Genomic DNA, 25,632 nt, shown 5'->3' with positions numbered 1-25,632 from the left:
ACGGCTCAAATTATTATAGTTAATGATGAATGGAGACTTGTACTTAGATGTTTTCCTACAAGATGTTGTCTGTGCGCACACAATGAATACATAAAACATTTGGCATGTCCTGCTTCAAATAAGAAACAAATCCACGATAGCAACCTACTATTGATGGTGCTCCATGAGTAGTGCATGCAACAATATTATTCAAAGGAATATTATTTTTTGTAAAGTATGTTCTCACAGTATTAAATATAGATAATCCTTTTGTATCTGTGATGAGATTTATTGCAAATAGCATTTCTTCTCGCAATATATTGTTTTCATCAAAATATCTTACATATGCCATCAATAAAGCATCATTATCTGCAATAGTAGATTCATCCAATTGCATGGAATATGAAGAGTTTTGGAGAATACTTATAAGTTTGTTTTCAACATTAACTGCCATTTCATCAATTCGTCGCTTTACTGTGCTATCGCTTAGGGGCAACGTTTTTAAAATTTGAGGTATATCCTGATGCATTACTGTTGAGATAAATTCTTTTATAGAGGGTATTATTACAGTTTCTCCAATATTATAGCTTTTACCACTTTTTGCAATTATTTGTGAAATGCGAGAAGTGGCAATTAATCCATCTTTGTTTGCTGTATGTTGTTTCTTAAATGATGCAACGATAGTTGAACGATTTTGAAATTTTTTATATATTTCCTGAAAATATTCAATGGGCTTGTCCGTGTCATTTGGATGCTTTGTAGAAAGATGTTCTCGCAATCGACTTGGCTTCATTGCCTTATTGGATAATATTTAATGCACAATAAACACTTTCAATGCTTATTTGCAACAGATTCTATGAAACCCATCTTCAGATACTTTGGCAAATAGCCGCATGCGTTTTTGTTTTTGGGGTTTTTTGAAACATGGGCTCATGATATTTTACAATATTTTGTTTAAAACTGTAAGCACGTGCTTGCTCTCAGAAATCTAACTACATACTGACTTTAGTTTTGATTATATAACGATTTAGCTTCACTTACGTAACGTGAACGAAACTTATGCGCTTGAAGTCTGTTGCATGGTTGCGATGTTACAAGTGTCATGGTTGAGCAAGAGTTTGTCAAGACCAGATAAAGTTAGTGAGTATCCATGGTTGTGCGTTTTATAAAATTTTATGTATCGGGTGTTGGCCAATGGCATTACTTCTTTGCGATGGGGGCGAAGGAGCGAGACATCGGCTATTTTTGGCAGTCCAAGGGGGGGGGGTCCTAGAATGTCACCCTATTACCCTAAAATCTGGGAATCGAGACGAAAATATGTGTTAATTGGTGTCTCCACTGTCTGGCAGTTTCTGTCATAGAAAGAAGATCGAACCATAGAGTTCTTTGTCTACAGGGTAATAAAATGACAAACTGCTAGTTTTGGGGGGACAATAGCAGTCATAAACTGCCCGCGGGATCGGGCAGCGGGTGTAACCTGGGGTCAGGTACCTGGCCATTTGCGGATGCAGGCCAGGTGGTCGCGAAAGAGGTCAGGTATGGTCCCAATACAAATGCCCTGTAACAGAGTCTGACTGCTGTCCTGGTCAACAATTAGTATGTAATCACGGCGCCATGTAGTTGCTCCGCTACCACCGACCATGAAAGCTGGAACACCTACTAGTGGGTGGTAGGGACTAGGTTGACTACCACTGTTATAAACTGTCACAATTGATTTTATTATTATTTAAAAATTTTATTTTATTTTATCTTATTTTAAATTACAGTTTACAAACAAAATTATTTTTAATTTTCACAGTTGATTTTAATATTTTGGATTTGCCATAAACCCCCAAACCCTAATTTTAAAAAAAGCATTTTGACTGACCTGTGGTGACACAGTGGATAGGGCTTTGAGCTGGAATGCTGAGATCGCTGGTTCAAAACCCTGGGCTTGCCCAGTCAAGGCACATATGAGAAGCAGCTACAAGATAATGCTTCCTGCCTCTCTCACCCGCTTCTCTCTCTCTTTCTCTCTCTCTCTCTACCTCCTCTCTAAAATCAATCAATAAAAATATTAAAAAAAGAAAAAAATTTAAAGAGTAATCTGTATATATATATATATATAGAGAGAGAGAGAGAGAGAGAGAGAGAAAGCACTTTGGTAAGGGCATTTTACTTAAATTCCCAAAAAGATTTTATTTGCTCCCTAAATATCCTCTAGGAAGAAAGTGATTTTTAAAAATCTATGTTTTTAAAACATAAAATCTTAATAATCATGCCATAAAATTATATGAATATAATTTCTTCTTTTTTAGATGTATATGGCCTTCAGTTAATAAAAACAGAATCTCAGGCCCTGGCCGGTTGGCTCAGTGGTAGAGCGTCGGCCTGGCGTGCAGAAGTCCCGGGTTCGATTCCCAGCCAGGGCACACAGGAGAGGCGCCCATCTGCTTCTCCACCCCTCCCCCTCTCCTTCCTCTCTGTCTCTCTCTTCCCCTCCCGCAGCCGAAGCTCCATTGGAGCAAAGATGGCCCGGGGAATGGGGATGGCTCCTTGGCCTCTGCCCCAGGCGCTAGAGTGGCTCTGGTCGCAACACAGCGACGCCCAGGAGGGGCAGAGCATCGCCCCCTGGTGGGCAGAGTGTCGCCCCCTGGTGGGTGTGCCGGGTGGATCCCGGTCGGGCGCATGCGGGAGTCTGTCTGACTGTCTCTCCCCGTTTCTAGCTTCAGAAAAATACAAAAAAAAAACAAAACAAAAAAAACCCCCCAGAATTTCAGTCTCAGATTTTATGCATTATTGATTTTTTTCTATTAATGTTTCATCATGCCCCTTTTTACCTGTCTAACTTCTAGCTAAAGGTTGAAGTAGAAGGCACAGAGATGTTGCACAAACTGTTGCCAATCTAAACTCCTTTAAAAAACTCTTTTCAACAGTGAGTCCCTATTCACAACTTTCTTCAGAATAATCTACTTCTCAGGGTCCTAGAGTTTTCATAACCTGAACCTAATTATTCTACTTTATTCCCAATAATCCTGCGTGCTCTTCTTGTCTTCTCATTGGGCCATTAAATTCATTCATTCAATAAATATTTGTTGAGAGCTTACTATATGGCAAGCACCAAACCACAACATAGTGGTGGCACAGGCTCCAGAATCAAACAGACTAAGTTAAAACACAGACCACAGTACCACTGCTATGAAGTTCCTTAACCTCCATGTGCCTCTGTTTTCTTATCTGTCAAAAGGAGGAAATATAGTATAAGTTTACTGTAAAAATTATAGGAAATAATATATGTCAAGTGCATAGAACAGTTACTAGCAAATAGTAATCCCTCCCACCAAAAAATAAACAACCAAAGAAATGAAAACAAATTGGGTAAGTGCTATTCCAGGGGATGTAAGTGTTTTACAGCAGGGACAAGTAGGAAACTACTTTGTCAGGAAAGGTTCCCAGAGTAAATGACATTGAAGCTGGGTTCTGACATGTAAGTTAGAGTCAGCTGCTTGAGGATAGAAGAAAGGAGTGGACTAGGCAAGGAGAGCTAAGGCTCAAGAATGAATTAACATAGTACTTTGGAGAAACTGAATAAAATTCAGTAGCACTGAGGAAGGAGAGACCAGGCCACAGAAGTAGAGCAGGATCCAAGTCAAAAGGTTCTTTAAGAAAATTTCAACTTTAAACCAAGAGTAATGAGAAGCAATTTGGGGATTTCAATAAAAAAAGACAATCTGACTACATTTGGGCTTGAAAATTAATGGCTGCAGGGTTGAAAAGAGATTGGAGGAGAAAAGGGAAAATAGAATCATCTCTTCTGCCGTATAATCATGACATGTTTGATTATACAGTATTTCAAAGACCAGGTAAATACTATAGTCACTGAGAAGGCTTTCTTTACTGCTTGAGCTCTCATTGAGTAATTTCTTTCTTCTAAATTCCAATAGATTTTTTAAAAATTATGACAATGCACCTTTAATCTATCACCTCATCATAGTATCTGAGGAGAGGAAGGCTGAAGGGAATGTTAGTCACCTATCTTTCCCAGCACAACTCCAAGAAAGACTCACAAGGTATACAGGTCTTACAGGTTGGATTCCTAGAAAGTACACTCTGAGATGGAGTTTAGTGTATAAGAAGTACTCATGGGACAGAGGGGTACCCATGCATTGACATCTGTGGGAGGGAGGGGAAGGAAGCAGGAGTGGGAAGAAAAAGTCAAGGAACAGCCTTATCCAAACCCACTAAAACTTTGTAGCTCGAAAGGCTTTCAGATGGCCAGGCCTTTATACTCCACATCTATCAAGTACTGGGGATAGGACTTCCTGTAACTGTAACTGAGGCAATTTCTGAAGGTGCAAAAGCTGAAAGCTATCTTTAAATAGCTCCTTCAGCAGCTGAGACTGAATGAAGGGGATCCAGGTGGCATATAACAGTGTCACCAGACTGTGATAAAATAAGCTGGACTGCTATACAAAATCCCTGACCAAGCTGATCAAGATCTTCATCAAGCTTCATACATAGCTATCTACTCATACCTTCCAGTAGCTATGACTTCCTCCTCACAAGAAGGATGACTTTTCACTGTATACAGACAACTGGAGCTGAGGACTGTGGAAGAGAAGAAGAAGAAGAAGCTGAGTTTGTACTGAGCTCCAAACTGAGCTAGAGCATTTTCAGGGAACATGTACAGGCATATATGTTAGATAAGCATCTGCTGTCAGAGGGCTGTTATCAACTAACTAGAGATACACAGTGCTATAAAATCCCGGTGTAATTCGACACTGGACTTCATCTGAGTCTGACATTCTTAGAGGCCATGGGATAATATTTCACCTGATTCCCTCATTCTTAAGAATATATGCCACACACACACACACACACACACACACACACATATATACATGGGCATTATATATGTATATATGTATCCTCAAGCTATATTTAGAACACCATAATATATGTTGTATGTGTATGTGTGTATATAAATATTTGTATATGTTCATTATATTTATTATTATCAAAATAAATATATTGACTAATAAATATGTTATATATTATATTGCATTATAATACATAATATACACACATATATTTATTTATTATACATATATAAATAAATTTGTTTATATTATTAAACAAAGTATATATTATACACATGTATACAACTTCTATACCATCTTAACCTCTAAGAAAACTTCAACAAATAAATCTTTGGGAACTTTGGATTTGAATATCTGTGCTAGATTATGTTGTATGAATTAAGCTAATGCTGAAAATTACAGTTCTCAAAATTCTCTTCCTTCTATGGAATTAGGTTAGTGTTGACCAAAAAAAAAAAAAAAAAAAAAAAAAAAACCTTCATGAAAGTTGGAGGGCAAAAGTGAAGCAGAAGTCATTCTTCAGAAGGTCATTGAAGTCAGCCATGGTGACAAACACACACAGATTATTAGCAAGTCCCGGCTTGTCCTCCTGACATTTGTTTCATTTTCCCAGAAGCTGGCCCTGTTGGCCAACAGTAACCCCAGGCCCTCCACCAGGTGCTTGACTATGGACCCACAAAGGCAATAACTACATGGAGTAATAACACCCAAGAGGTAGCAATTTCCATAGACCTCAGCACAAGTCCTCCTTTGCTGTTGCACTTTGGCAGCCTGAACTAGTTGGCTTCTTGCTTTTCCTTGCAAGCTTTAACTTGTCCACCAGGCAGGTATTTTAAAAGGACTGATTTGTGATGGTTTCTCTGAGGCTATGATTCCCCTCTTCCAGAATTCCTTTCACATTTAATTTATCACTTACTCCTATAAATTTTATAGTGGCTCTATTATCCTGACAAAATCCTCAGTGATACCCTTTACAGACAAGTAAGTTAGAGAAACCAGGTATCAGTGGTCTACAGATGGTACTAACCTTTCAAAAGTGGAAGAGCTTCTCACTTCAATCTCAACCACACCCTGCCATCCACTTCTTCCTCTCATCATGAAAAGAGGCCCCATCGTCTACAAGGAGGAATGCTTGCTATAATGGTACTTCAGGTCGAGGTGAACTCTACCTGTGTACATATTTCTGGAGAAAGCTGTATATGGAAATAATGATACAACATATGAGACTAGGCATGGTCACTCTAAACTCTGTTTTTAGGCCTAAGCCCTCTTACTTGAAAGGCCTTAAAACTCTTCCAGGACCTGATGTTCTTAACAAGGAACAGCACAAATGGCAAGAGAACTAAGCATATATCAGGTGAAGTGTGTCATATTCTTCTGGGAAGTCAAACTCCATATGATGTCTATACCAAGTACATATAAGGCAAAATGACTCTATTCATTTGTTCATGGACATAGTTATTCGTGTCTAAGAGTTTTTTCTCAAAGACTGACATTGCCTAACAACCACAGATAGAAATAATATCTGAAGGAGCTACAGAATTACTGCAAGAAGTCTTGAAGAATCCAGGTGTTGCTCCACTAAGAGAAGCCTAGACAAATGTTGACCTGGCTGATTACTGAGGTGCATTCAAGACCCTAAATATATATGATCCATGAGGATATCCGGTAATCCTTTTACTGATAAAGCTTTCTGATGTATACTACTGCTTTCAAGATTCACTTCTAGAATCAAAGTAGGTTCAGGATGCACTGGGAAAAATTATGCTCTGATCCCTCAGAACTCATTAAAAACTTACCATGGTTTGTCATAGCCTTTCTTTTTCATATAGATTTAGTATAATTCTTAGCACTTCCACCAAGATATGGCACAATATATCTTTTACATTATATCATATTCTGCTTCAGAGCCTGTTGCCTTTCTGACTAAAGAGGTATTCCATCTTCACAAACTACCTGGCAATTCAGAGTGAGACTATGTATTGCAGTTAGCCTTGTGTTTCTAGAGTATATTCCTCAAGTCTTTCAGTGTCTGAATTTACCCCTCTCCTTCTCACTATCCACAGATGAAGTTTAAAAAGAAAGATCAACCAAAAAAAGAAATTTTCTATAGCTATAAATCAAATAAACAATATAACTAGGTAACCCATTTTACAACAGAAAAGTTAGCCTTTAAAAATTTAACAATTTTATATACCCCTTCAACAAATATGAATGTCATGCCCACTGCTTTCCTTTATGCCTAGTACATCCATACTTTTGCCAGAAGTCTATTCCTGAAAGAAGTCCAAAACAACCCAAAGGAGTCATTGACACTTGAGACAAAGTTTTCATGGTTTCCAACATCACTCATGCCCTGCAGCATGTGAATTTTCAGTTTCTAAGACCAGCATTGTCCAGATCTTCTAACATGTGGATTGATAATTTCTGTGTCTATGGCCACTTTGATCAAATCTTTTGGCTACTTTCCACTATCTGTCCCAATCAAATAAATTCACCATGCTTTTCATTCACGATTCCATTATGTCAAATAGTATGGTCACCCATTCTCTGCTCCACCATCATCACCATAATAACACTTTCCACTCCCTTTCTTCATATCTCTCCCCATGCTTTCCTTGACTTCCAAACTCCAGTAAAAAGCCCAATACAACTGCCTGGACTTACCCAGAAAACTCCACTACATTCATAGAAATTTCTCTGGGCTCTCTTGCCTTACTCCCAGGCTTTAATTGAAATCTGGATGTCTCATGAAGACACCACTTTTCCCAAGCCCCTCTCTAGTATATATTTGTTGGCAGTTAAATGAGAAAGTTCTTGTCTCATGGCTTCTAGTTTCTTAGTAAAATAGGAGATGAGATAATCATCTCAAAGTAATCAAAGAGGTTTGTGGAGGTGGTCAGAGATCAGAGTAAAATGTTGTCCTTCATTTCCAATTCATTACCAAGATTTATTTGCTCTAATTTCAAAATATATTTTGAATCCAACCACTTCCAGCTACCCTACCTCCACTACAAACACAGTAGTCTAAGCCAGCATTATATCTTACCTGAATATTCTAAGTCAATATTCTGACTACATCCTTTTTGTCTCCACATAGGCAACTAAGATAATCCTTTCAAAACATTTATCATGGAACTCTCTGGCTTAATACATTTCAATGGCCTCCCATCTTTCTTTAGGTAAAGACAGAAATCCTTACAATGGCTCTCTACGATTGGCCTTTAGTTTTTTCTTAGACTCATCTGGCAACATGCTTTTCATAGCTTTCTAACACAATGACAAGAGTAACATTCTTTCAACTACTTGAAGCCACCATAATTCCTTTTACTACAGAAACTTTGGACGTATAGAGTTCATTCTTCCTTTACCTAGTTAGTTCCAACTATCCCTTATGATTTCAGATCAACCATAATGTGTCAGGAAAGTACTATAGGAGTCCTCGGATTATGACACAGTTCCGTTTCTACGACAGTGACATAACTCGAGTTTTGTTGTAAGTCAAAATACACCCTACTCTAAGTCACATACCTATCTTAACACAGTTGTAAAATCAAAATCTAGAACATAAGAACACAACTAAGCCACAGAAAAAGGAAAAGGACATAAATATACTATACTGTACACTATACTGTAGTAACAGAAAAAAATGAGTGTAAAAAAAAATTTCTTATCTTTATTCCTGTGGTGGCTTGCACACTGGAAGGGGCATTGCAAGGTGGGAGAGAGTGACCTATCAGGAGAAAGAAGCTGGAGAGGCAGGAGAACCTGCAGAAGGTGCTGGAGATACTGGGTCAGGTGAAACAAGATTGCCTAAGGAACATGCAGGAGACGCTGGAGATGATTCTACCTGTACTACAAGTGTTTCATCTTGAGAAGCAGCTGATATAGAAGGTACAGGATCTGTTTCAGGCCTTTCTACCTTCTTAAAGAATTGTTCCAGGCTAGTCTAGAACTAGTTTGTTCACATAGTCCATAAGTATGAAGCTAACAGCGTAAGCTGAAACACTCACGTCTCAGTTTAAGTTTGTATGAAAGTGAGCATCATAAACTCGAAACGCTGTATGTTGAGACTGTAGTAACCCGAGGACCCCCTGTATTATATTCTCTTATAGTACCGTGTACTTTTTCCTTATTGTCCTTGACATACTTATAGATTTTCCTTAATTACAATTATATCATTATATTTATATTTGGTATATAAGATAGTTATAATACTACATTTTGTAATTATATTCATTAAATAATTCTTGGATTAATGTAAAATGTTTTCCCCCACTTAGCTTGTAAGCTCAGGAACAATATGGACCATGCTTGTTTTTGCTTATCATTGTATCCTCAAGTTCTAGCCTAGTGCCTAATGCATACATGGTCAGTGCTCAGTAAGAATCTACTAAATAAATAAAAGATTAAGTTGACAGTCTTGAACACCGAGGGAAACAATAAAAGAGAGCTGATTCTATGGCTCTTCTCATAATAGATATGTACCACCCATCACTACTTTCTAGCCTATGTAAGAACAAGGTTCCTGACCCATAATGTGCAGGCCCTCCACGTCTAGGTTTACCATCCTTGCATCCTAAATTCATTTTCATTAGTCCCTGTGCACATGGCCTTACAACTCCACTGTGGGATCAATACCTTTGCAACTTAACCCAACTGCCAGAAACAAGGAGCCAAAATACACAATAGGGAATGGTCTGGACTTTGCCATTATTATACTGTAGCTAACCCTGATACTTCATCTGGTGGAGATAGTACAAGTAGAGGAAAATATTTATAAGCAACAACTGATGTTATTACTTTATATAAGGTCTAGTGGGTTTTGGTTGAGGCAGAGCTCCATAACCAGCAATGGGGGTTATGGTCCCTACAGAAATGGGATTGAATTCATTCCTACTGAATAATGAAAATAAAGTAGTTTGAAGCAGGAATGATCATTAGAACACTTTTTTGAGAGCAAGCCAAGAATCAAAAAGAGGAAACCAAATACTAAGTCTAGTTCAAAGGACAAGAGCAGGACTATAAATTGGGAATGGAGCCACAGTCAGAGGGCTTATGGACTATGGAAGGAATGAGTGCCGATCAAGAACTAGGGGGCTGTGTACCCAATAACTACAGTGAATACATCAGAGCAGACAAATGCCTGGAGCCATGGCCATAAAGGACTGATTTAAGGCATATAGCTGGAATAGAACTTCAGACCAAAGGGAGCTGATACTTTCCAGGGCAACTCCTAGGGAAGCGTTCTCTTCATGGAGAGGGCAAGCCCAAGTGCTGTGTAACGGTCAGAGAGAAAATTACCCCTAGTCAGTTTTCTTTAATTTGGGCTTGTCACATACTCAGCATGTGACCACCCCAGCTTCTCTGGTAACTAACAGGAAGCTCCATGTAATCTAGCCCTTCTCACATCAAGAGTACTAAATACTCTAGCCCAGTGGTGGGATACAAACAATTTAACAACCGGGTCTTTGTCCTAATGATCATTTTAAGTATAAAAAAAGATTTACCAAAAGGTAATTGATTATTTCATGCACCTAATACTTAAAAACAATAAGAGATGCACAAAACTAGATTATGTTGTAAGAAAGAGTTTTAAAATATTAATGGAAAAATATTAAATAATACCTGACAAAAAAACAATGAAACTGTTATTTTAGATATTTCCATATTGCTTCTTGATTGGCATCCTCACTTGCAATTTTTTTCATCTATGGACGGAATGGACATTATTATGGTCTCTTAGAATTTGCTGCTGTGCAGATGAATGCTCAAAAAGAGTAAGGAATGTAAATTTGTGATTTCTACATCAGGCAGCTGCCCAGGTGCCCACCTTAGAGAGAACCTGGATTACAAGTGCCATTTTAACAACTGGTTCACCGAACTCAACAAAAAATTAGGTATCAGTTCTGCCAAACTGGTGCAAACTGGCTGAATCCCACCACTGTTCTAGCCTCACTGCCATCTTGCTCTTTTCTCCCTATGTATTTGTGTATTGACACAACTCATGACTCTGATCATTCCTTGCTTCTGACAACAGATCAAATTTCATCAACTTGCCCTCCAGCTTTTTACCTTGGGCAATGTTTTATACATGTTTTTTCCATCCTTTAGCTTCTAGCTATTCCAGATAATTAATGAAAGTACCTGATATTGCCTCTGGAGTCTTTTATCTAGCTTAAACCTGAGTGGCAGATTTCTCTCAACATGTCTTAAACCTTTTTGCTCTTAGAGTGGCAAGGGAGGAATTTTAAAATACACAACTTAATATGCATTTAGCCATTATCTTTTAAATGACTGGCCAATCCTTTTGTTTCCTGTAGCTCACTAGAAATATTAACTTTCTTGAGGAATGAGATTAATTATATAGTACCTCTCTGGTACTAATAATACCGAGTACATAATAAATATGTTTAATTTACAAATCACAGCAAATTGTAGATGTGGTACAATGGTTTTGGCACTGTTAAGCCTAAATTAAATGCTACTAGATCCCACTCAACAATTCCACAATCAAATTTAATAAAATATTATAGTCTTAATAAGTAAGATAGTTTTCAAAATTGTGTCTATATCGAACTATAGAAATTTATGATTGGAAAGACTCTCAAAAATGACTTAACCTAACACCTTGCTGTATTATCAAGTATCTATTTAACATTAATGTTGAACATTAATGGGAACAATCATAAAAAGATAACTTACTGAGTATGGCAAAGGACAGTTTCCCTGATAATATGACATTCAAGGCAAATTCTAACTTATAAGCATGAGTTAGTTAGGTAAATGGTGCACAAAGTCTGGAGTAAAGCATGGGGCAGGAGAGGCAGAGTGTCTGAGGAGCTTGAGCTACTGAAATAAGGCTTGCTGAAACAGAAGAGTACGGGGGAGTTGCACAAAGTGAGCTAGAAGCAGCCAAATTTTGAAGACCTTGCTAAAAATTATGAACCTCATCTTAAAAACAGTGAGAAGACATTGACAAGTTTTATAAGGACAATAAACTTAAGTATTCTCACCACAGAAAACATAACTATGTAAGGTAATGCATATGTTAGTTAGCTTGACTATGGTAATCATCTTACAATATAGATGTATATCCAAACATATTGTACCCCCTAGCCCTAGCCAGTTGGTTCAGTGGTAGAGCGTTGGCCTGGCATGTGGATGTCACAAATTCGATTCCCGTTCAGGGCACACAGGAGAAGTGCCTATCTGATTCTCTACCCTTCTCCCTCTCCTTTCTCTCTCTCTCTCTCTCTCTCTCTCTCTTCCTTTCCCACAGCCAAGGTTCTACTGAAGCAAAGTTGGCCTGGGCACCGAGGATGGCTCCATGGTCTCTGCCTCAGGCACTAAAATAGCTCCAGTTGCAACAGAGCAACGCCCAGATGGGCAGAGCATTGCCCCCTAGTGGGTATGCCAGGTGGATCCCAGTTAGGTGCATGCGGGAGTCTGTCCCTCTTCCTTCCTGCTTCTTACTGCAGAAAAATACACACACACACACACACACACACACAACACATATTGTACCCCTAAATATATAAAACTGTCCATCACACCTAGATAAAGCTGGCAAAGACTTTTGCTTATTACTTCAATGTCTTTAAAATAAAACTCATTAAAGAAACAAAAATTAATAACATATTGTGGCATTTATAAAATATGTAAAAGTAAAATGTAAGGCAAATACTAAAAAGGCAAGAAGGAAAAATTGAATTATACTGTTGTAAGGTTTTTACACTATATATTAAGAGGAATACAATATATATTATTATAATATAATATTTGAAGCTAGAATGAGATAAGTTAAAGGTATAGAATATAAATCTTAAATCAACAATTAAAACTCTATATCTTTATTGTGAATAATAAAGGAGATAATATGAAATAAAATTGCATAATTGTTCCAAAAAACAGCAGAAAACAGAAAAAAGGAAACAAAGAACAAATAGAACAAATAGAAAACATATAACAAGACAGTATACTTAAACCCAAACATATCAATAATCACATTAAACGTAAAAAATCTAATTCTTATTTAAACTAAAAATTATAAGATTGGATAAAAAGCAAGACCCCACTCTGTTAACATACAAATTTAAAGTAAAAGAATAGGAAAAAATGCCCCATGATAATACTAGTCAAAATCAACCTGCTGTAGTTATACAAATATAAGACAAAATAGATTTCAGAGCAAATAATATTACCAGAGCTTAAAAGGGACATAAAATGGACAAATTCCTTGAAGTACACAAATTACTAAAGTTTCATTTAAGAAAAAACACATAACCTAGCCTGACCAGGTGGTATTGCAGTGGATAGAACGTCAACCTGGGATGCTGAGGATCCAGGTTCGAAACCCTGAGGTCATTGGCTTGGGTGTGGGTTCACCAGCTTGAGCATGGAAGCACTGGCTTGAGCATGGGGATCATAGAAATGACCCCATGGTCGCTGGCTTGAGCCCATGATCATTGGCTTGAATTTAAGATTGCTGCCTTGAGCAACGGGTCACTGGCTCAGCTAGAGCCTCCCTGTCGAGGCATGTATGGGAAAGCAATCAATGAACAACTAAAATGCAAGAACCATAGGTTGATGCTTCTCAGTTCTCTTCCTTCCAGTCTGTCTGTCCTTGTTTTTCCTCTCTTTCACTAAAAGAAAGAAAGAAAGAATACATAACCTAAATAACTTTATAGCTATTAAAGAAATTGAATTTGTAGTTATCATTTTCTAGCAAAAAACAAACACTATGTCCATATAGCTTCATTAGAAAATTCTGCCAACCATTTAAATAAGAAATGATACTAATTCTTTCAGAAAATCAATGAGGAGGAAATACTTTCCAAATCATTCTGTGAGGACTACATTACTTGATACCCAAACAAGAAAATGACATTATAGAAAAACTAAAGACCAATATAGCTCATGAATAGTGATGCAAAATTCTTAACAAAATGTTATCAAATCAAATACAGTAATATACAAAATGGATAATAAAGCATGACCAAGTGGGATTTATTCCAGGAATGTAAAGTACATTTAATATTAAAAAACCAATCAATATAATCCATTGTAATAATAGAAAAAGAAAGAAAAAACACGTGACCATCTCAATAAATACGGAAAAAGCATTTAAGAAATATAAAATCTATGCCTGGAAAAGTTCTCATAAAACTAGAAGGAGAAAGAAATTTACTCAATCTGATAAATAGCACAATGAAAAACCAACAATTAACATCTTACTTATAGTGAAAGACAATGTTTTCTTCCTATAATCAGGAACAATGAAATGATGCTTATTTTGCCACTTCTACTCATCAATGTACTGCTGCTGACTGAGTCTAGACAGTGAAGTCAGGCAAGAAATAAACAATACAGACCGACTGGAAAAGAAGAAATATAACTCCCTTTATTCACAGACAACATGATTTCTTAAATCCACTTAACATTTTCCACCAGTGGACATACATTTCAATCACTCAAGCAAATGATGATAACCACTCCAAAATAATTATAACTATATTGAATTGAGAATCCTATGTCAAGAAATTTGACTCTATCTAACATCATGTTCCTTTCTTCTTCATCTTTATATATATTCCAGTTTTTTTTGGAGCTATATATAAATTAGCAAATCTTGCCACTCTTTTGTGTATAGAATTTCGCTTAATGGATTATGATAGAGACCTGGACTGGATACAAGAAGTGGTAGTGGTGTGGCAAGAGGTAGCTCCCTCAAGTTAGGTTGCTACAGGGGTCTGAAGCATGGGTAGGACAGTTTCAACGTAAAGGGAAGAGGAACTGCTTGTGAAGAAGACACTGACATTTGATGTTTTGTGGACCATTTAGTTATCTGAATTCACCCAAATGTTCTCAGGGTTCCATTATATCCCATATATTTTAACTATGAGCCCCAGAAATCTTGTAAATTCAACTTTCATGTTAATTCTACAATTTGGAAGATCAGACTCTACATTTTATTTTCAGGTATGATTGTTTTGGACCTAAAGATGCAAGTTTCTTATAGAGCAATTATAGAAACTCCCTGGATCTCTAATCATGCCTGGAGCCTGGAAATGTAAAATTCTGGGTTTGTTATGGCCTTTATTTAAGCTTTATTTGTGCACTTAAAAGTAGACAGCCCATCCCTCCTCATTCTCACTGCAGTCATGCGGTTTGCCAGCCTTGCCTTCAGCAGGCACTTTTTTCCAGGCAATCACAAATGATTATTTAAGTAAAAAATTTCTTGATTCCTGCTTGCTGATGCTAGAGGATTTTTGCTCCCATAAAACTCACCTGGGTCAAATAACTAATCACAGATCCCCATTTCTTGAGATGATGCTGTCTATAGCAACTTTTGATACTATTCAATTAGGCAGAGTTAAGTTGAAGAGAGTAGAACATAAGGTAGTTTAAGCAGAAAGACACATATTACAGGTCATTAAGTGACTTACAGAATTATTTTAATGGACAGATAAAATTGATTTTTGGTGAGCTTCCAGAATTAATACTTAAAGCCCACAATTCAGAATAGGGTCACCAGGGGAGCTACTGCTCCTGCCAAGATCAGGAAGGTACTTATCAAGTGTAAGTCATAGCTGAAGCATCTGGCTCTCAAACCATTTGTACCTCTGTTGTTAAAGCTTATGGGTAAAAAATATCATCTTGGCTACAAGAAGAAAACTTACTGCCACATCTTGAAGTTTATGTTTTAGAAGTTTCTGCCAGAATTTGTACTAGCAAAATACATCTTACCTTCATTCTTTCCCCTTTCCTCATTTCCAACTTCAAGTCTTTTGCAATTTGTATGTGATTGGAGGAACCAATATTAGATATGGACCCCTATTTGCCAGGCAGGCTGGGAAAAGTAGTCTTTACTTTTCCAATGTCTTCTGTACAGGAAGACACATTAGGAGGAGATTAGATTTTTCTTCTATTCCCTTATACGTAATGGTTGTCTCCTCCCCCTTCCCCCCACACACACTTACATACCTCTCTTGTTCTTCCATTAGTTCTTTGTTCAGCTGTCACTTTTAGAACACAGCTTCTCCTAACTATATTGTGGTAGATACAAGTCTCCCTCACATTTGGCATACTATCTCCCTTTTCTATTTAATTTCTCTTTATGTTTTATTTTCTAACTGGAATAGAAGTTAAATATAGGCAGGAGTTTGGTTTGTTAACTGCTGGGTCCCCATTGACTAAGTAAATATTCATTATATGCATTAATTAATGGTGAGCCAGCAAATTCATTAGTTTCACTGTAAGTATCTTTGGTCATATAAAATATTTCTTTGTTTGGTTAGTGAAATTTCTCATATTTTTTTCTTATGGATTATGCTTTTAGTATATTGTTTAACCTAACCTCCATTGTGATATATATATTTTTTTAAGTTTCAAACTTTTGCTTTCTAGATTAGGTTTTATCTATGGTATTAAGTATGGTATTAATACCTATGGTATTATTATTTTACCATATTGTCCAATTGTCTCATCATTTAGTAAATAGTCCATTGCCCTCTTCTCAATTATAATATCCTCGTAGTCATGTACCAAGTTCCCAAACATATATGTTTCTGATTCTGGACTTGCTATTGCATAGGTCTATTTCTCTATTCTTTTTTTTTCTTTTTTCAGAGAGAGAGAGAGAGTAAGAGATAGAGACAGGAAGGGAGAGGAGGGTGAGATGTATCAACTCATAGTTGCTTTCACTTTAGTTGTACCTTGAGTTTCTTGTACATGCCTGCCTTGACCAGGGCTGTGCCAGTGACCTTGGGCTTTTCATATCATCAACCTTTGGGCTCAAGCTGGCGAGCTTTGAGAATGTGTGAAACATTCCCCACTCAAAATGGTGATGAGCACATCCTCAGAGCCAACCACCTAGGATTTGAACCTGCAACCTCAGTTTTGGGGGTTGACGATTTATCCACTGTGCCACCACCAGTCAGATCATTTCTCTATTCTTGTTCTACTATTTTTTAAAATTGATTTTAGAGAGGAAAGGAGAGAAAGAGAAACATTGATTTGTTTTTTCATTCATTTATGCATTCATTGGTTGTTTCTTGTGTCTTCACTGTGGACCGAACTTGCAACCTTGGTGCACAGGGACATGCTCGTCTAACCAACTGAGCTCACTAACCAGCCAGACTAACTGTTCTATTAATTCACTGCATGCTTTCATTGATCCACCGTGGCAACCTTTGTGCTATAATTAGTATATTTAGACCACTGACATTTAAACAGATTATTTATAAAGTTAAATTAATATCCACATATTTGTTACTGTTTTTTATTTGTTGCCTTTATTCTTTGTTCCTATCTTTTGACTTCCACATTTTTCTTTTGTGATATTGAGCATTTTATTTTATTCCATTTCTCTCCTGCCTTAGTATATGAATTATACTTAAAAGAAACATTTTCAGTGGTTTTCCTAAGGTTTGAAATATATGTTTACAACTAATCTAAGTCCATTTACAAATAACACTATACTGTACTGTACCTTATAACAAAATATTCCTAATCCTTTTCTACTACCCACTGTATTGTTGTCATTCATTTTACTTATACATAAGCATATATAGGCATACTTCATTTTATCGCATTTCTCTTTATTGTGCTCTGCTGGTACTGTATTTTTTACAAATTGAAGTTTTGTGGCAACCTTGCATTGTGCAAGTCTATCAGTGCCATTTTCCCAACAGCATATGCTCACTTCATGTCTCTGTGACATCATATTTCTTGCAATATTTCAAACTTTTTCACTATTATCATATTTGTAATGATGATTTGTGATGTGAACTTTGATATGATATATATATATATATATATTGTATTTTTCCGAAGTTAGAAGCAGGGAGGCAGTCAGACAGACAGACTCCCACATGTACCCGACTGGGATCCACCTGGCATGCCCACTAGGGGGCGATGCTCTGCCCATCTGGGGCCATTGCTCCACTGCAATCAGAGCCATTCTAGCACTTGAGGTGGAAGCCATGGAGCCATCCTCAGCGCCCAGGCCAACTTTGCTCCAATGGAACCTTGGCTGCGGGAAGGAAAAAGAGACAGAGAGAAAGGAGAGGGGGGAGGGGGGAGAAGCAGATGATGCTTCTCCTGTGTGTCCTGGCTGGGAATAGAATCTGGGACATCCACACACCGGGCCAATGCTCTACTGCTGAGCCAACCGGCCAGGGCGTGAACTTTGCTATTTTAATTGTACTCCTTTTGGGGCTCCGCATACTGCACCCATATGAGATGGTGAACTTAATAAATGTCATGTGTATTATGACTGCTCCACTGATTAACAGTTCTCCCATCTCTCTCCCTCTTGTTGGGCCTCCCTATTCCCAAGTACACAACAATATTGAAACCTGATCAATTAATAACCCTACAATGGCCTCTAAATGTTCAACTGAAAAGAAGAGTCCCACATTTCTCCTGTAAATAAAAAACTAGAAATAATTAAAAGCTTAGTGAGGAAGTTATGTTAAAAGCTTAGACAGGCTGAAAGCTAGAACCTTGTGCCAAACAGTTAGCCAAGTTGTAAATGCAAAGAAAATGTTTTTTAGGAAATTAAAAAGTGTCACTGCAGTGAAATCATGAATGATAAAGAAAATAGCCTTATTGCCAACAAGGATTCATTTGATAGCCTAGATCAAATCAGCCACGACATTCTTTTAAGCCATAATCTAATCCAGAGCAAGGCCTCAACTCTCTTCAATTCTATGAAGGCTGAGAGAGGTAAGGGAGCAACAGAGAAAAAGTTTGAAGCTAGCACAGGATGGTCCATGTGGTTTAAGGAAAGAAGTTGTCTTCATAACATTGAAGTACAAGGTGAAACAATAAGTACTAATGAAGAAGCTGCAGCAAGTTATCTGGAAGATCTAGCTAAATATAGTTGATGAAGGATAGCTTCTCTAAACACAGATTTTCCATGTAGATGAAACAGCCTTATATAGAAAGAAAATGTCACCTAGGACTTTCATCACTAGAAAGAATCCAATTCCTGGCTTCAAAGATTCAGAGGCTGACTCCCTTGTTAGGTGCTAATGTAGCTGATGACTTTGGACACCAGTGCTCATGTTCTATTCTAAAAATCCTAGGATCCTTAAGAATTAAGTGAAATCTACTCTGCCTGTGCTCTGTCAATGGGCAACTGAGCCTGGATGACAGCACATCTATTTACAACATGGTTTACTTAATTTTTAAAGCCCACTGTTGAGACCTACTGCTCAGAAAAACTAGATTTCTTTTAAACTATTACTGCTCATTGACAATACACCTGGTCACCCAAGAGATGTACAATATAATTGATACTGTTTTCATGCCTGTTAACACAATATTCATTCTGCAGTTCATAGATCAAGGAGTAATTCTGACTTTCAAGTCTTATTATTTAAGAAGAATATACATTTTTAAGGCTGTAGCTGCCATAGATAGTGATTCCTCTGAGGACTCTGGTACAAGCAACTAGTAAATAAGTCTTTAGTAATATAACAGTAAGATACCGGAGAGAGGAAGTGTTCTATTGTCTTATGACTAGGTCTCAGTCTCTTGTAAGCCTGTGCCCTTAACTGAATTTCAATAAGCCTTCTCAGTCTCTTCCCTTCCCTCCCCCAGACCCTCTTAGGAAGAATAGGTTGGCTAGAGAAAGCTAGAATTGGGTATTTCCCTTACCTCAGTAGGATATACTCTGATAAAACCCCAGCAAATTACACTTTGGCAAAACAATATCTTTTCAGGGCATATGTTCTTGTTAAGAACATAATGCTCTGGCATATTTCATAATAGTTACTTTTACCCTCTTCCTGCCAGAAATATGAAAATGGAATTTTCCTTCAACATTCACTGTGAGGACCTGGGAGGGTTCTTCGAAGTAAAACCACACTAAAGCATAGGGCGCCCCATTGATTGGATCTCTTTGTCATTTGTTTTGACCTTTCAGACTTATCCACACTAAGCCTGTAGCTTTTTTTATTTTTTTAATTATTACAGTTCAGGTTTTTCTGCTCCAGCACTTGTTCTCATAGAGGATTCTGCTCTAGCAACTTCAATCCTCTGTGTCCATTTGTCTGTGTATCCAATTTTGAGCTTGCAGGTTGTTCTGTGACCTCACTTCTCTGATAGATCTATGAAGAATTCTTTTCAGTTTATTTGTTGCGAGGATAGAGTGGCAACTTCTAAGCTTCTTACAGGCCAGACCAGAAACTATGCATTTAAAAACTCATCATGGCCCTGGCTGGTGGCTCAGTGGAGAGAGCATTGGCCTGGTATACAGATATTCTGAGTTCAATTCCTGGTCAGGCACACAGGAAAAGCAAACATCTCCTTCTCTCCTCCTCCTTCTTCTCTCCTTCTTCCCCTCCCACAGCCAGTGACTCAATTGGTTTGAGTGTGGCCCAGGGTGCTGAGGATAGCTTGGTTGGTCCAAGTGAGTCAGCCTTAGGTGCTAAAAATAGCTTGATTCTTGAGCATTGGCCAAGACTGGTGTTGTCAGGTAGATCCTGGTAGGGATGCATGTGGGAGTCTGTCTCACTATCTCTCCTCCCCTCACCTAAAAAAATTATTATGTGTGAAATTATCAAAGATTAGTTATAAATTACTCTATTTTCTGGGTTATATTATATAAAATATTTGCATATTTGAGGACTTAAGGTCACTGGGAGGATCTCCTTGCATTTATAAATATTACATTTTTGTATGAGCTATACTCAGTGCCCTAGTGTATGTCACACAGTAGATATTTAATAAATAATTGTGGGTTAATCAATAAATAAATGAATAAAAGTGTGCCTTGGGAATCTATAGACTCTTTCAGGCATTACCAGACCACTCCCTAACTTTTTAATGGACTATGTTGACCTGAGAAAGAAACAAGTCAGAAATTATTCTAAGTTTTAATATTGCTAGTTGTTAATTTATTTGGTTGCTCTAAATATGAACTCTGTAAATGTTTTCTTGATGTTCAATGTGAAAGCAACAAATTTAGAAACTCACAAATCCCTATTTAGTTGTTTTATGCAATTCTCATGTTGTTTAAAATACACAGAAAACCTGAAAATGTCTGCATTAAATGTACTTGGTTGCTCTAAATATGAACTCTGTAAATGTTTTCTTGATGTTCAATGTGAAAGTAACAAATTTAGAAACTCACAAATCCCTATGTAGGAGTTGTTTTATGCTATTCTCATTTTAATTAAAATACACAAAAAACCCTGAAAATGCCTGCATTAAAATGTCCTCAGTGGCTATCTCTAGTTGGAAGTATAGGTCCCCCGTGTATGTTTTTCTGTGTTTTCTTAATGTTTTACAATGAATGTGTATTGTTTTTACAAGGTAGAGAAGTTATGTGACAATATGGAGCATACAATGGAGTAGAGTAGAATCAGAGGAAGAGAGATTAAAACTATTGCAGTAATATGGGTGAAAGATGGTGGAAGCCAAATTAAGGCTATGGCTGTGAGAAGAAAGAAAGTAATCCAATATGAGGATATAAAAAGAACAAGATTTTATAATCTTGGATCTGTTAAGGTGAAGATAAAGGTTAAGAAAACATTGGTTTAAACATGGTTATTCCCATTGGTAATCCTGGATCTCTATGGTTTGATATACGGGTTATAAAGTAATTACCCTTGAACATGGTAATTAAAATTACGAACCTGAATGAGAGTTCTTAGGGAGAATATATATAATAGGAATAGGGCAATGGCATAAGTCATGGGGAACCCTTAACATTTTTAAAAATAATTTTATTTAGAAAATTAAATTTAATGGGGGAACTCTTAACATTTAAGAGCCAGATAGAGGAACAAAGGCCTATAAAGAAAATTAAGTAGGATAATTAGAGAGATAAAGCAACCAGGTTTTAACAGAAACAAAGAGAGTTGGTTTCAAGTAGGATTTCATCCATGATGCTAGTAGAGAAAGCATCTTGTTTTCATTATTTGCTTTCTATGAAAGGATCTCAACTAGTACACGTCAGGAAATTGTGTGTGATCTTTATTAGTAAATTTGTTTATATAGAATATCTGATTTAGCTTTGTCCTCCAGCCTCCAAGAACAAGACTTTCCAGAGATTGAATTCTCATTGGATCCCCCATGCTATCCTTGTCAAGTGCTGCTAGGAATCTGAGGTATAAATCTGCCTAATTCTGGGAATCAGTTGGCAGGTCTATTTCATTTTCACACTAAGCAACGTCAACCAACTCAGTTTTATCAGTAATAAAGTGATATTTAGCCCCCAATTCTACCTTTCACTTTATTTCCCAAATTGGTCAGAACCTACGCAAGAAGAGGGGAATTAGTTTATTGGGATATCCTTAGAAACTGCAACAATTGCCATATTCCACAAGGTTCAGGTAAAGTAGAGGCTGAGAAAAAACTAATGATTTTAGCAATTAGGAAATAATCACAAATCACTATCTTCCTTAATAAAGTTACTTTCTCTAAAAATGGCAATCAAGGAATGTCTCCACGGTGGTGCTGGCAGGACAGCTATAACTACTGCCCTGATCTTTGTTCTGTAAGATTCTCTAATCTTACATAAGTCTAAGGACTCTGGCACTCATGGGAACAATATTCGTTAGTGCAATTTGTGCTGCAAATTAATAAAATCTACCTTAAAATTGCTTAAACGAGGGTGGCAGAGGGAGGTGGGAGAAAAGGCAGAACTCACTGGCCAATTAATTAATGGAGAACAATGGGGGAGTCTATGATCCTGGATTTCAAATGATATAATCTAGACTTGACTCTCTATCACTCATGCCTGTGTTCTGTTCTTGCTATAGGTTAAGAGGCTTACTCCATGTTGTGTCAAAGATAGTCAATAGTAGCCTCAATAAAATTTTCATAGATGATGCTGGAAAGATTGGCTTGGTTTATATGCCAATCTTTAGGGTGAGGGAAGAGTCACATAATTGGTAGTTTTATGATGTAGAGAAAAGGCATTTCTTGAAAGGATGGGCATGCAAAAAGTGTCAACTACATTCCACCCTTTGCCTACCCAGCATCTATATTTGTGCTTCTTTCAGTACATCTAATTTTAAAAATGCCCTTACTTAAAAATAAGACAATGTAATTATCCCATGGACAATCCTACTCCCTAATGGGAGACCTACAGAAGTCTCATCCAATTATTGCATCTTGTTTGAAAATCAAGAATTTTGGATAATGTGCATTTCTTTTGGTGAGGTCTGGGCATAGGTCTTCATGGTATAGCATAATAAAGGTAATTTTAAATAGTGGCATATACTTAACAGGAGTAAGAGCACCCTAATTAGCTAGTAGATGAGATCTTCGGTCAGTTAATGTAGCGGTCTTGAGTTTGCTCTCTGAAAGGCACTCCCTTACCTCTTGCCCACACATAATGGATGCTGGAATTAAGCAATCATAGGCCTTTGTTTGCAAAGCTTCATGTTTCTGTCAACACAATTCTCTTGCAATTTTAGTTGCCTGCTGGTCACTTTACTTTTCGGTAACTCTGTGGTTTAGAAACCAAAAACAGAGATGGTGTGTGAATGTTTTCTAACCCTTAACAATGTGTTTCAAGGTTGGAATGCAGTGTCTATCTGCCAGCCAACTTACTTAACTAAGAATTTCTATTTTGACCTTTATAGCCAAAATTATAAACTGAAAATGAGTTTAGGGGAAATACAGCAAGCTTTTAGCTTTGTTCCCTTGCCCTTGTGTTCCATATCAGTGACTGCCTTCTTACAATACGACTAATTTGACAATCTTTGTCAGACAGGATATATAGACCAAGAGATACATGAGGTGATCAGGATTGAGCATTTTTCAGTGTTTGAGTGGCATATTTTACTGTGTTTCCAATTCCCTACCATTTTTGCACTAACTTTAGCTTGGGAGAGAGAATATGGATTTTCCAAATCAGTAAGCTATAGGCTTCTCAACCCCAAGTCTTACTGAGTACATGCAGAAAAGGGGTGTGAGAAATACATCTTTCTTTTGCATTCAGTTAACTAGTTTAACTATAAAGTGAATCTCTTTCTTGCAGGACCTAACTAATGGACACACTCCAAAATTCTAGTGTTTTCTACCAAATTTCCTAAAATTTCAATCTTAATATAGTCCTTGTCCAAGACCTAAAATTCAACAGGTTGCTTGCTTGGTACAACATAGTAAGTATTGTTAAATCTCTTAGCCAGGGCCCAGGAATTCTTATTACCGTGTCCCACTTAGATTCACCAGTTCTACATTTCAGGTTGTCTCCTTTGTTGACACTGGTACAATTTTATGTACTTATCAGGAATAAAAACCCAAACCTTGCTATTTTGAGATGTCTTACTCTCTTCCAGTTTAACAGTCTGTTTTGAATTTCACATCAATTTTGCATTCAAGTTCAGGGAATTTATTTTTATTCATTTTAGAGAGGGCAGGGAGCAGGAAGTATCAACTCCCATATGTGCCTTGACCAGGCAAGCCCATGGTTTCAAACCAGCGACCTCAGTGTTCCAGGTGGACACTTTATCCACTGAGCCACCGTAGGTCAGGTGAAGTTCTGGGAATTTAAAGTTTAAGGTATTATTAGGCTCTTTTCATCTCAGATTTGATCTGGTTGTTAACGATAAGTTCTGCACCATCATGGCATTGGTGAAGGGGCATCTGGTCTGCATGCTATCTGAATTTGTTGCTGTCCACTGTTGCTACAACTTGCAATCCATTTTCAAAGTGCAACTGTTTTCTCTCTACTCTTACTTCAGAACTTAAGGATGTTAGTGTCCTCTCAACAGAATCCTCTATCCAATCCATGGATTCCCACCACAGCCTCTGCCAGGAGTTTCCATCATTTTGTACTGCAGCAAAGCCCTGGAAGGTAATTGGGCTGTTAACTGTGAACCATATTTACATGCCTTTTAAGGAATTCCTTATTTTCTTTTCAGTCCACTGTAGTCAACTAAGACACAGGTGTGGTTATCACTGCTGCCTGTCCTCTCTGCTTAAATGTATGATACTGCCATTCCTACTTGATTGTAGTTTCTGCATTAGGCAAATTTCTAGGTGGGATGCTGAGCACAAGCCATAGCTCCGTTTTTCGAATTCTGAAGTCTTCATGGATGCATCAATTCCTTACCTCTTAGGGTTTCATTCTTGAGGAAACAGCCAGAAAACCTGTGTCTTAATTCACGGGCTCTTTTCACCTCCTACAATACCATTGAGATTGCCTCCACTTATTACTAATGATTTCACTCTCAGGCAGGTTCATTCCACATGCTGGCTAAAGCCACAGTTAACGTTTTTGCTTAATTCCAGAGTGAGATACTTTTCCTCAACAGTGCTAGCCAAAATGATGAGACTGTCTCTAGTTGGCTTTAATTAACCTGCCTATTCCCAAACCAATCATTATAATTGAGGAATAGTGTACTTCAGCTGGCCTGATTCATAGGCCCACCTTGTGGTATGGGAGTTAGGACCAGATAATGGACGGTTGCACCTGGGGACAGAAGAGTAAGTCTATAACAGAATAAACTCTCATCTCAGTGACTTAACACAAAAGAATATATATGAACTCTAACACAAGTATTCCTAATAGGCAGGCAGCTATGATTCAGAAAACCAGAGTCCTTCCACATTGTGGTTTCACCATCTTCGACACATGGCTTCCAATATAAATGTGTTCATCTTCCTCCAGTTGGTATGGAATGGGGAGATCTTGGAGGACTTTTCCTGTGATATTTTTATGGACCAGAGCTGCAATAGGAGCACATCACTTCTACTCATATTCCTAGTTAGTTAGAACCTAATTGGCTCATCTAACTAGTTAGCCTTATTGGAAAAGAGGCTGGGA

This window comes from Saccopteryx leptura, chromosome 5 (genome assembly GCF_036850995.1).
Source record: "Saccopteryx leptura isolate mSacLep1 chromosome 5, mSacLep1_pri_phased_curated, whole genome shotgun sequence".
NCBI classification, from domain to species: Eukaryota; Metazoa; Chordata; class Mammalia; order Chiroptera; family Emballonuridae; genus Saccopteryx; species Saccopteryx leptura.
Note: the sequence above shows the minus strand (reverse complement) of the source record.